Source organism: Wolffia australiana, chromosome 9 (genome assembly GCF_029677425.1).
Source record: "Wolffia australiana isolate 7733 chromosome 9, ASM2967742v1".
Taxonomy (NCBI): domain Eukaryota; kingdom Viridiplantae; phylum Streptophyta; class Magnoliopsida; order Alismatales; family Araceae; genus Wolffia; species Wolffia australiana.
Genome location: NC_135843.1, coordinates 3,609,197 through 3,619,615, shown reverse-complemented (window position 1 = coordinate 3,619,615; position 10,419 = coordinate 3,609,197).

Here is a 10,419-nt window from a genome sequence, read left to right as displayed (position 1 = left end):
TCCGGTTGACCGTGGTCCATAGCGAGCGTCTTGACTCCGATTGACCGCGGTGACGTGTTCGATGCTGAAATGTTGGCGTCCTCGCCATCAAAAGCCCTCCGTTGAGATCACTTCGAAGGGTCTCAAGGATTCAAGAAAGCGTCACCAAGGGAGAAGCATCATCAACCGTCTCCGTCAAGATCACTCCGGGTATGCGTCGCCATTGTTCCTTCCCAATATTTCACCAACATCCTCCAAGAACGCCCTCTCCTTGGGAATCTTGGGTTGTTAGTCCCCAAGAAACGTCCAAGAAACCTCTTCTTGGAGGTTATCATCCCCGCCGCCGCCGTCGTCCGCCGCCACCATCGACCTCCTCCAACATCCATCCAAGAAGATCAAGAATCGCCCCTCTATCAAAGACTTCTTAGGTGGTTATTTTCAAGAACCCTCTTCTTGGAGGCTATCATCCCCGTCGCCGAAATCGTCCGCCGCCGCCATCGCCATCCAACAAGAACCACCAAGATTTCAAGAAAACCGCCACCCTCTTGGCGTTCTTGATTAATTACCGCTCAAGAACCCCAAGGTTTCAAGAAACCACCACCTTCTTGGCATTCTTTATCTACTACCGCTCAAGAACGATCAAGGCTTCAAGAAATTGTCGCCTTCTTGGCATTCCTGATCAACTACTGCGCAAAAAATTCAAGAATCAACATGAGCCACCATCCAGAGGCATTCTTGGGGTGATTACAAGCCAAGAATCCCATCCTCCGCCCTCGTTGTGCCTCACCCACGCGGAATCTCCCATCGCCTTTGACTACGTCGAGACACCATTTCCCACGCCGTGGACTATCGACATACAAAGTACCCTCTCTTCTCCCCTCCGTCATTCCCAATATTATTACCGCCTTCAGTGTCGTCTTCCCCTATCTCGTCCGCTGCCCTCTTTCAATATAATCTACGGATAGGGTTAGCCACATTCGTCAAGAGATAGGATCTTACTTTTGTGGTTGAAAGGATATTCGTTGATTTGAACGCGGAACATCTTAGGGCCGTCACACGACCCTTACCTCGTAGTTGTCTAGTCGGTCAAGAGGGTCATTGGGAGTTTGATCTAGGGTCAATATCTTCCCCTTGATCGGCGGGGTCTTCTTCCCTGCTTGTAAACGACCGAGTCTTGCTCATTCGACGTTTTCTTCATCTTCATATATTCATATCATACATGAAATTATTCATCGAATTCTTGTGGCGTAATACGAGCCGATCGATCCCGGCCGATCGTATTACATCAGGATAAAATACAGTGAAGAAGGCACCTGATTAAGCAAGACTTGCAAAAAATTACAAGAAAAAGCCCTAAAAAGCCCAAGAAGCACAAAAGACTCAAGAAGCCCAAGGGAGGAACCTATAAACAGTCCTTCAAAGGGTCATTTGAGGGTTGTCTAGAATTTCTGTCCAAATAGGTTAGGGCTTGGAGAAGAAGAGTTCTGAAGACCCTCCGAAAGCTGATGAGCATTGGAGTTGGGGAGGAGAAGCAAGCTGAGGCATAACCAGAGCAAGACGATCATCACCTCGCCGGAAGGGTTGTGACACAAGGTTGGTGTGATTGTTCTGGTTTCAGACATTGTGTTCTTCTCCCTCTAAGACACACTAAGTTGGATTGGAAAGCATCAATCAGTGCATTTCCAGCATTTTCTAGCTGCGATTGTTCATTGTTCTAGGTTAATTTGAGGTTTGTTTGTTCAAAACGTGTTCTCTGTTTTTCTTTCCCCCATTCACCTTCCACATCCTAAGTCTCAGCCATAGCTCCTGCGTCCAGGGTGCTGTGCGCGGCCCCTGCGCACAGAGCACCGCCAGCGCGCAAGCCGTGCGCAGCTCATGCACAACCGAAGCCGTGCGCAAGGCGTGCGCAGCCCACGTGCGGCCTTTCAGGCAGGACGTATCCGCATCCGAGGCATCGAGCAGCCCAACGCGCACGAAGCCGCACATCGACAAGCCCGCGCGTAGCCCATGCGCTTGGTTGGCTCTATTTTCAGTGCTATATACGCAAGCCTGCAACTGAGAATAGAGCTTCTAAATCCAATAGGGATTCTCTAAATTTTCCGACGATTAGGTTATTTAAATCCAAGCTTCTGAGGAAACTCAAGAAAGTTTGCTGAAGGTCATCGATAAATTACCCACTGAAGATTATTCTACAGTATTTTACTCAAAATCTTTGAATTGTTGGTTAGAATAACTTAAAGGAATTTGATAACACAAATTAAACTAAAATAGGAATTACTATTATCCTGCCTGCTCCTTGTGGTTTGACACCTTACTCGCTCTAAGTCTGTGAGGTTAATTCTTTGTTGACGATCTCAAATACTCACCCGACTAATCAGTAGAAAAACCCATAATTTGAGATTATCACTAACCCCACGGGAATTTGTGGCGACGACGTCAACGCACCATCTTTGGACGTGGTGCCACCGTCATCCGAGACGACTCGCATCCTAACCCATCATCAACATCAACCGAAGAATCACCATGATGACGACCACATCAATGCACCGACGACAGACGTGCCTCCACTTACGCAGCACATATCCTGCATCATGACACATAGCCAAATGACAACTGCAGAACCATTCATGATGTAACGAGTTGACACGTCGCCTCATCCTGGATGGTTATTTTATTTCTTATTTTCTCTTTCCTCCAGGGCCTAGATATTGGCCAATGTTGCAAAAGAACATATGGCGAGTTTATTTCAAGAGTTTAGTTTTTCTCTCCTTGGAAGGCTCGCCCTATCTTCCCCATCCCGTTCCGGTCGCAACCACCGTCGATCACCACCGTCGTTGATCGCCGCCCCACGCTAGGTCCTTGGCCACCACCCTACGCCCCAGTCGCCTAGGCCCAGCGCCCTAGTTGCCAACTCCTTGTTCCTTGGTCGCTGCCTTGTACCCTAGGCGCCAGCCCGCAAAGGTGCTCGCCTCGCGCAAGCGATTCTCCGCACAGGCGTCCACCCTATGCAGGCCATCGACACTCGCCGAGCGTCTGGCCGTCCGCGTTCGCCGCGCGCCCAGCTACATGCACCCGCGGCGTGCCCTGCCGCTAGTGCCCGCCGCGCGCCCAGCCACATGCGCCCGTGGCGTGCCCTGCCACCCGTGCCCGCCACGCCCTGGGCCGCCCACGCCCGCCGCGTGCCCAGCCATCTGTGTCTGCCGCGCATCCGGCCGCCCGTGCCAGCCCACCCTGTCCACTTGTGCCCATCTTGTGGAAGTGCACGTCAATTGTCCCGCCAACAACACATCAAGAATTCCCTGCAACCTCTTCATGCACTACTAAGTGCCGAGGTACTCTTACACTCTTTGGCACCGTGTTCTTCGTCCAGTATTCTTCGACTGCTCATCTGCCGCCATCCGATTAGATTTTGATTTTGAGTCTTCTAAGTGAATCACTCGTTCAAAGTTATTGATTTTGGTGCTTTTGCATCACCATGGTGGTTGTAAGACAATACTCCCGCCCTCGACGAGGAAAGGGGCTGCACCATCAGTATTTTCACCAGACTTAATTTTTGAACTCGATCGTGTGATTTGTGGTGTGTTTTATCCCATCACCCCTAGTTGTCCTAGAATCCAGTTCGCGTTATCACCTAGCTCCGCCACATCTAGTCATCCTGCATCAGGTGGTACTTTCATGTAACGGACGGGTTCAACACATACCTCGAGTAGACCCTCGGTAGGCAATCTCTTGTATCCGTTGATACTCACACCTAATCTATCTCGAGCACGGTGGAGTGAAATAAAAAGTGCATACGACAAAAGATAATTAACGGGCAGGCTAGGGGAGCGAGGTACCTCTTGGGGGCATCATCCTAGAGTCATGTGGCTCTCGATGTAGAGATAACGGCGGGCAGGGTCGGTCGAGCCATGCCAGAGGTGGCACATTGTCACTCAACTAGTGGCGTGGCATAGCTCAGGAGTAGTGGCAGAGGAGCAGAGTCGGCAAGGAAGGGGCATGGAGTGTGGGCGGCAATGGCCACAGCGGCATGACGACAGCCGCAGTGCGGACAGTACTAGCACGAGAAGAGACGGTGAGGCCGTATGGCAATGGTGTGTCTGCGGTGTAGGTGACGGTGCCAATGACCCCAGCATTGTACAGTGCCTCAAGCGGCAACGCGGCGGTGTGAGCAGCGGCGGCGCGGGTGATGGTGGCACAAGCGGCAATGTACTACGGAGGAGTGGGGCACGACGGATAGGGTTGTGGAGATTTGCCGACAGTGGGGATCCGATGGCGAATGCTGATCTGCACTAGCTATAGTCTGTTGGCGACGGCTTCATCCTCACGGCGGCAGCGGCGCATTGGCCATTGTGGCGACAAATCCAACGGCCTCATGGAGCAATGTCGGTCTCGGGACTCCTACAGCGGGGGATCCGACGGCCCAAGATAGGGGATCCGGCAGTGGGAATCTAGAGACCAACGGCCTCAGGGAGGCACAAAGGCGGCTTCAGGCAGCATACGATTCAGCGCGGCACGACGACCTCAGGGTCTGTGCAGGGGGCAGCCTAGGGCCCTCGCGGCCAGGATCCGATGGCCTACGATTTGGCGTGGGGCAGCAGTCTAGGGTACTAGCGGGAATCTGGCGGGGCACTAGGGCTCTGCCACGAGGGATCTAGTGGCCTACGATTCAGTGCAGGGCAGCGATCTCACGCAATAGGGCACCGGTCCTCAAATCCTATGCAGGCGGTGCACTCAGTCTCTGGCAATAGGGATCCGGCAGCCTCCAATGTGGCACGTGCTGCCAGCACTATGGGTGGCATTTGGCAGCAATTTTGGGGGGCGCGGCAACCTACCGGCGGAACGTGGAATGGACGACGGCTGTCGGCCCCATTCCCCTTCCGTTCCCCCTCTCTCACTTTCTCTTTTTTGTTTTTTTTCTTTCTTTTTCCCTATTCGGGAATTTTCCCAAAAATAACTTGACTTCTATTGTCTTGACTTAAGAACTTAGGGCCCCCCCCACCCCTTAAATAGGGATGGTGATGGACACCTAAGTCCAAAAGAGGGGGGCCCATTAGGGGAAGGGGCCCCCTCTTAAAACAGAATTAAACACTAGTTTAAAAGGAGTTGAGGGAGTGCAAAGGGGGAAAAAGAAAAGGGTCATTGCGAGGATATGGCCCAAAAATTAGAGTTACTGGAGTACCTTCATATTTGCCTTGGCATGTCGATTTGGTGGGGCTCAAACCAGAGGGTGTCGCTGACAATGACATGGGTCTTGGCGTCGTCTTCGATGGAGTAAAATTTTGTGCTCTATCAAACACTCTCTTCACGGGTGGAACAAGTCCCTAACAAGGCTCGAAATTTTGACTGGTTTAAGGAATTAATTAAATTTTGGTTTAAGCTTTCACTTATTTAAATTTTTTTTACAATCTTTCTTTGTGGCCTATAGACTAATAAAATAGAGGAGATATAGACATAACATTCCTTAAAATGCCGTCCTAAAAGTGCTTCTAGCTAGTTAGATATCACGATTCAAAGTATGGGCTATCTAGGATTTGGATATCTTTCACTTTCTATCTCCTGCGCATAGATGAATGTTTTGGCATTGAATTCTCATATTTATTAAAGTTTTTGAGTTGAAATCTGCAATTAAGTACACATGCTAGTCAAGCATTGACACTTGTCCTCAACTTTAATGTATCCAAAATAATAAATGTATTAAAATGACTGGCGGGATTGTTCAGATCATGTTACACAACAACCATTGGCTCACAAAAACAAAATGAAGATGCAAAATGATGCGTAAGTTTAAGAATTAAAGAGTAAGTAAATGAATCGTCATGTGATCTGAGACGTAGCTCAATTGGACGACAAGTGACAGGTTTGGTCACGATCAAGTCCCCAAGGACCCATGTGATTGGCTCAAGGAGTCGATGTAGTAGGGGACGATTCTTGTCCAAGGATGTCCACACCGTCAACATGATCGAGCAGATCCAAATACCATCAAAGATATCATTCTAACGCAATGGCAATGACTAAATCTTTTTGAAATCACTCGAGACAGCAGAGTACGCAAGGACGGCACTGAAGGAGATAATAATGCTGAGAAAGAGGAGAGAAGATAGAACCTGCATTCAAGAGCAATCAAGGTTGAGAGCCGTCCAAAAGTGAAACCCAACCCGAGAGGGTTGATACACGTTCAATAAGGGTGGTCGTGGAAGGCCCCTTAGGCGATGCTGCCCTTTTTTTGGGGAAATATTCAGGATTCACTTGATCGATAATGACTCGACCAGGGTCATAATAAAGAGGCTCTCTCTAGCTTCAAGAGATTCAAGAAGAAGAATGAAACAGAATAGAAGGGAGAAGAAGAGAGAAGAAAAAGGGACGAAGAAATGCTCTTAAGATCGTTGTATTTCCAAAAATCAAATGCTTAACAAGGTGGGTGAATTTATACTATAAAGTAGTTACATATAGTTGCTGTTATAATCGTAGCTGTTATAATTGTTATAACGGCTACTTCTTGATTAAATCTCATCCGTCCATATGAGTCAGTTATATGAACTTCTGTTGGTACAATCTTAGCCGTTATAACTGTTATAACGACTACCATCGATCTAATCCTGACCGTCCATTTCTATCTATGTTTAACTCTATCTACGTTTGATCCTTTCTATGTTTAAACTTATATTTCATCCTATCAATCTAATCTCTAACGAGTATAATATATAAACCCATTTATTACTACTCTAATCTTATTTACGTTCCTATTCCAACAGCTTCTTCCTCAAGAGTCTTCGACTCGTCTTTACGTAACATCGTTGACCAATGATTGAATCCACACTTCGAGCGCAATAGGGCAGCGGGCAGACAAGAATTTTACTTTAGTTTGGTAAATAAGTCCAACCACCGACCAAATGACATAAGATCGTCTAGAATGGATGATGAACCGTCGAACCGGATCCACATGTTCAAGTCTGGAGTGAGGCAACAATAGAGAAATCGGCACCACGGTCAAATAAGTTGATGAGCTATAAGAATTCCCTCATGCGATCATGCTTGGCAGCATATTGTTGGAATGGGTTGTTTCAGTATTTCCAGTAATATTGATCGTTTTCGCAACGATTCTTAAAGGTTGCAGGATTGGCAACATCAGAGGGATAGAACCAAGCGGTAATATTCAACAAAAGATGGTTGTTGTGGTACATGCCATCGTCGCCATCATTTCTTGTTTGTCTGTGCCGCTGTATTTAGTACGACTCAATACAATGAAATAGAGGGAGTGCGCCGATTGTTCGTTCCACCAATATGAAAATTAGGTTTATCACACATCTTTGTCATGTGTACGTTCATTGACATAGAAGTTTTTCATGGACATCTTTTGTGATCTTTGTATTGAAGTACCTGAATACATACAATCACATATCAATTTATGAAATAATGATAATGTACTGGGCACTGGTCTTTTAAAATATACTCCAGAAATTTCAATTCGAAGAATCTCTACAAATATAAAAAGCTATGCGGGATGAATAACGTTATATTATCTAACTTATATAACATGCGTATCACTATCTGGTCCCACATATACGATAATTATGGTTGACACTGTGGTTGTAAGTGTGGAGAAAAAGTGCAAATGGTGTGTGATCTTTTGATAAATATCTCATTGAATTGATATGTTCAAATCCTTGAATGATACTACCAAAATATCAATCGGCTTGATTCATGTCATGGTTGTCTAAATGATCTATTTACGTTAGACACCAAGGACATCTCCTGTATGGATGACTATGTTTTAACAATGGTTTAGGAGTCGATAATCATAGGTTTCAAATAAGCTGTAACTCGAATATAGCAAGAACCACACATAGGTGATTGAATGGACAATATGGGATCATCCGCTCTCACAATAAGAGGCGATTGAGTCAAGAAAGACGATGCGGCTAGGTCTCTAGGCAGGTTAATGAGGATATGGGATAACGCATTCTCCAATGATCCACTTAACCCATTAATATTGATCAAACAAGGATTAGAGTTAAACCCCTTAATGATTGACCCTATCCTAAGTCGTTTGAAAATCTCGCACGTATAAAGATTTATAAATATGCAGTAACTAATGATGGTAAAGGATACATATGATAGTTCTAATACTACTTTCTATCTTGCATAGCACGAGGTGAAGCTTAGAACCCCAACGCTGACAAACTTAACCTATCGATCGGATTAAATCGATGCTTAATTATTTAATCCATATATTAATATACTTAATAAAAAAGTTTATACTATATTTTTTCTTGTACGACTTACTAGAACAATACTTGGGCCTAGAGCGTCATATGCATACGATTATAGGGGCATTAGGGGATATACTTATACTTTATGATTTTTTATAAAAGAAAAATTATGTTTAAATAAGAGAGGAGCGTCCATTTTAGGCACCCAGGCTAGCCAGAATTCGGTGCCCCCTTTGTTGGGTTCTAGAGGCCTTGATCTGGATGGAGAATTCTAATCAATCCACAACATAAGACTTTTTAGCAAAATTATAATGATCTCAACAAAATGATGAAATAAAGCACATGTGCAGGGATCACATCCTTGATTTGTTGGATTATGGAGGGAGACAGGTTGAGCTCAAGTGTGCAGCCTCTAGATGTATCCACTTGATCATTGGCATGTGTAATCTCCTTATCCATCCTTCCAACTCAATTTACCCTCTGTCACCATTTTCATGCCCGTCTCAATTCCATCGTTAGTGGAGAGGATGTGTAGGGAGAAGGGAGACAAAGGAGATGGCACCGAAACAATTCGAGCCAGGATGATTGTTTTTAAGTATATCATTCAACGTCAAAAGACCATTTGCATGTGATCCTCTAAGCCCATATATCAGTCTAGTTAACAACTTGAGCAGCCCAATAACCTTTCTTGGCCTTCCAAATTAATTAAGTGTATCATCATGCAGAATAATTAATATCAGATCCATTAAACCTAATTCATAGGTTGAGTCTCCAACACATGAGGTGTCGAGCCGTACCTCGTGCTCAAGAAGATACAAAGAAGTGTGTGTTGACTCACTCATTGAACCTGTTTGTCATTAGTTATATTGTATCTATAGTCACTCATCCACTTGATGCTCTGATGATGACTCAGGATATTGTCAACTTTAAAACCCTAAGTGTTCATCCGAGTTACTACTCATGCATTCGAAAATCTTTGGAGAACTCCTCTGATATTTCCCTGCCTTGGCCAAAGAATTGATCACATCATCTTTCTTGAGTTGTCGCCTATTATATCGAAGGTGGGCGATTCCATCTTGACCACTCAATCATCTTCGTGAACTTCTTGATGCACCCAAACTTCGGTTATTTAGAATCCCGTGATTACTGACTCCTATGTCATAGTCAAAAGTACAATTGTCTGTCCACAAGACGTCTGTCATGTCTCAGGTCTAAGAACCACTTACACAACCATAACGTGAGTCAACTTGAATGATAGTATAATACCATTCAGGGATTCATACGAATCAATTTAGTGAACTCTTTCCACTAAAAACAACCCACTATTTATCCTCATTGTATTTACACTCATGTCTATGAGAACAATCATAGTGATGGGGGACCATCGCGACGACATCACCACAGGGCGTGCCCGACCTCTCCGAGCCACTCGTGCCGACGCCTGCGACCCCGAGTTTAAATACTCGGCTTAAGTCTCTTTTATTATCTTATGATTTTGTTGTTTTTTTTTGTCATGAATATTTGGACGGCCAGGTGATAGGCTTCGTCCTGTGGTTTTCCTTTTCGTTCGTCTCGTCGTTTGTGTAACGAGGAGGGTGACGTCGGGCGACGTACCCCTCCTCCCCCCCCCCCCCTTTTTGGGCTCTTGGCACCCTTCCTCACCCCTATATAAGGGGAAGGCATGCCCCAAGAGCAGGGGGAGAATCATTTTCAAAGAAACCATGTTCGTTCTTATTTTCTAGTCGTGACTTATTTTCTTTCCAATCCGTCGTCTTCTTTCCCTGACCTAATCCCAGCGGCTGCTGCCCATCCAAGCGACCAGACTAGTTCCTCTTGGAAGGTCAAACAACCTCATCGTAGCATCGCCAGTTTCCGTTTGGGATGGAACTTAGCAGCTGACCTACCGCCCCGTGAAGTATCGAATGAGGGGTTCTTCGGACGGCCGGTGGAAGTATTTTTCATCCGGTCAATTTTCTTCTTCGAACGGTCGCCAACATTCCCCTTCTTTCCCCCCCTCGAATCTTGATTTCCTTCATAGCGACCTGGGTTGCCCGATCGGTGGTCCTGAGCCTCACGGCAAACATCCCTTGGTCGTGAACGCTCTCAACACTGGTCATCATTCTCGATCTCACTTGCTGTCTTGTTGGGTGGAGGAAAATGGTCACTCTTCACGATTTACCTCTTGATCCACCGCAGTTGTTTCCCCCCCCCCCCGTCTCCTTCCGCCCCG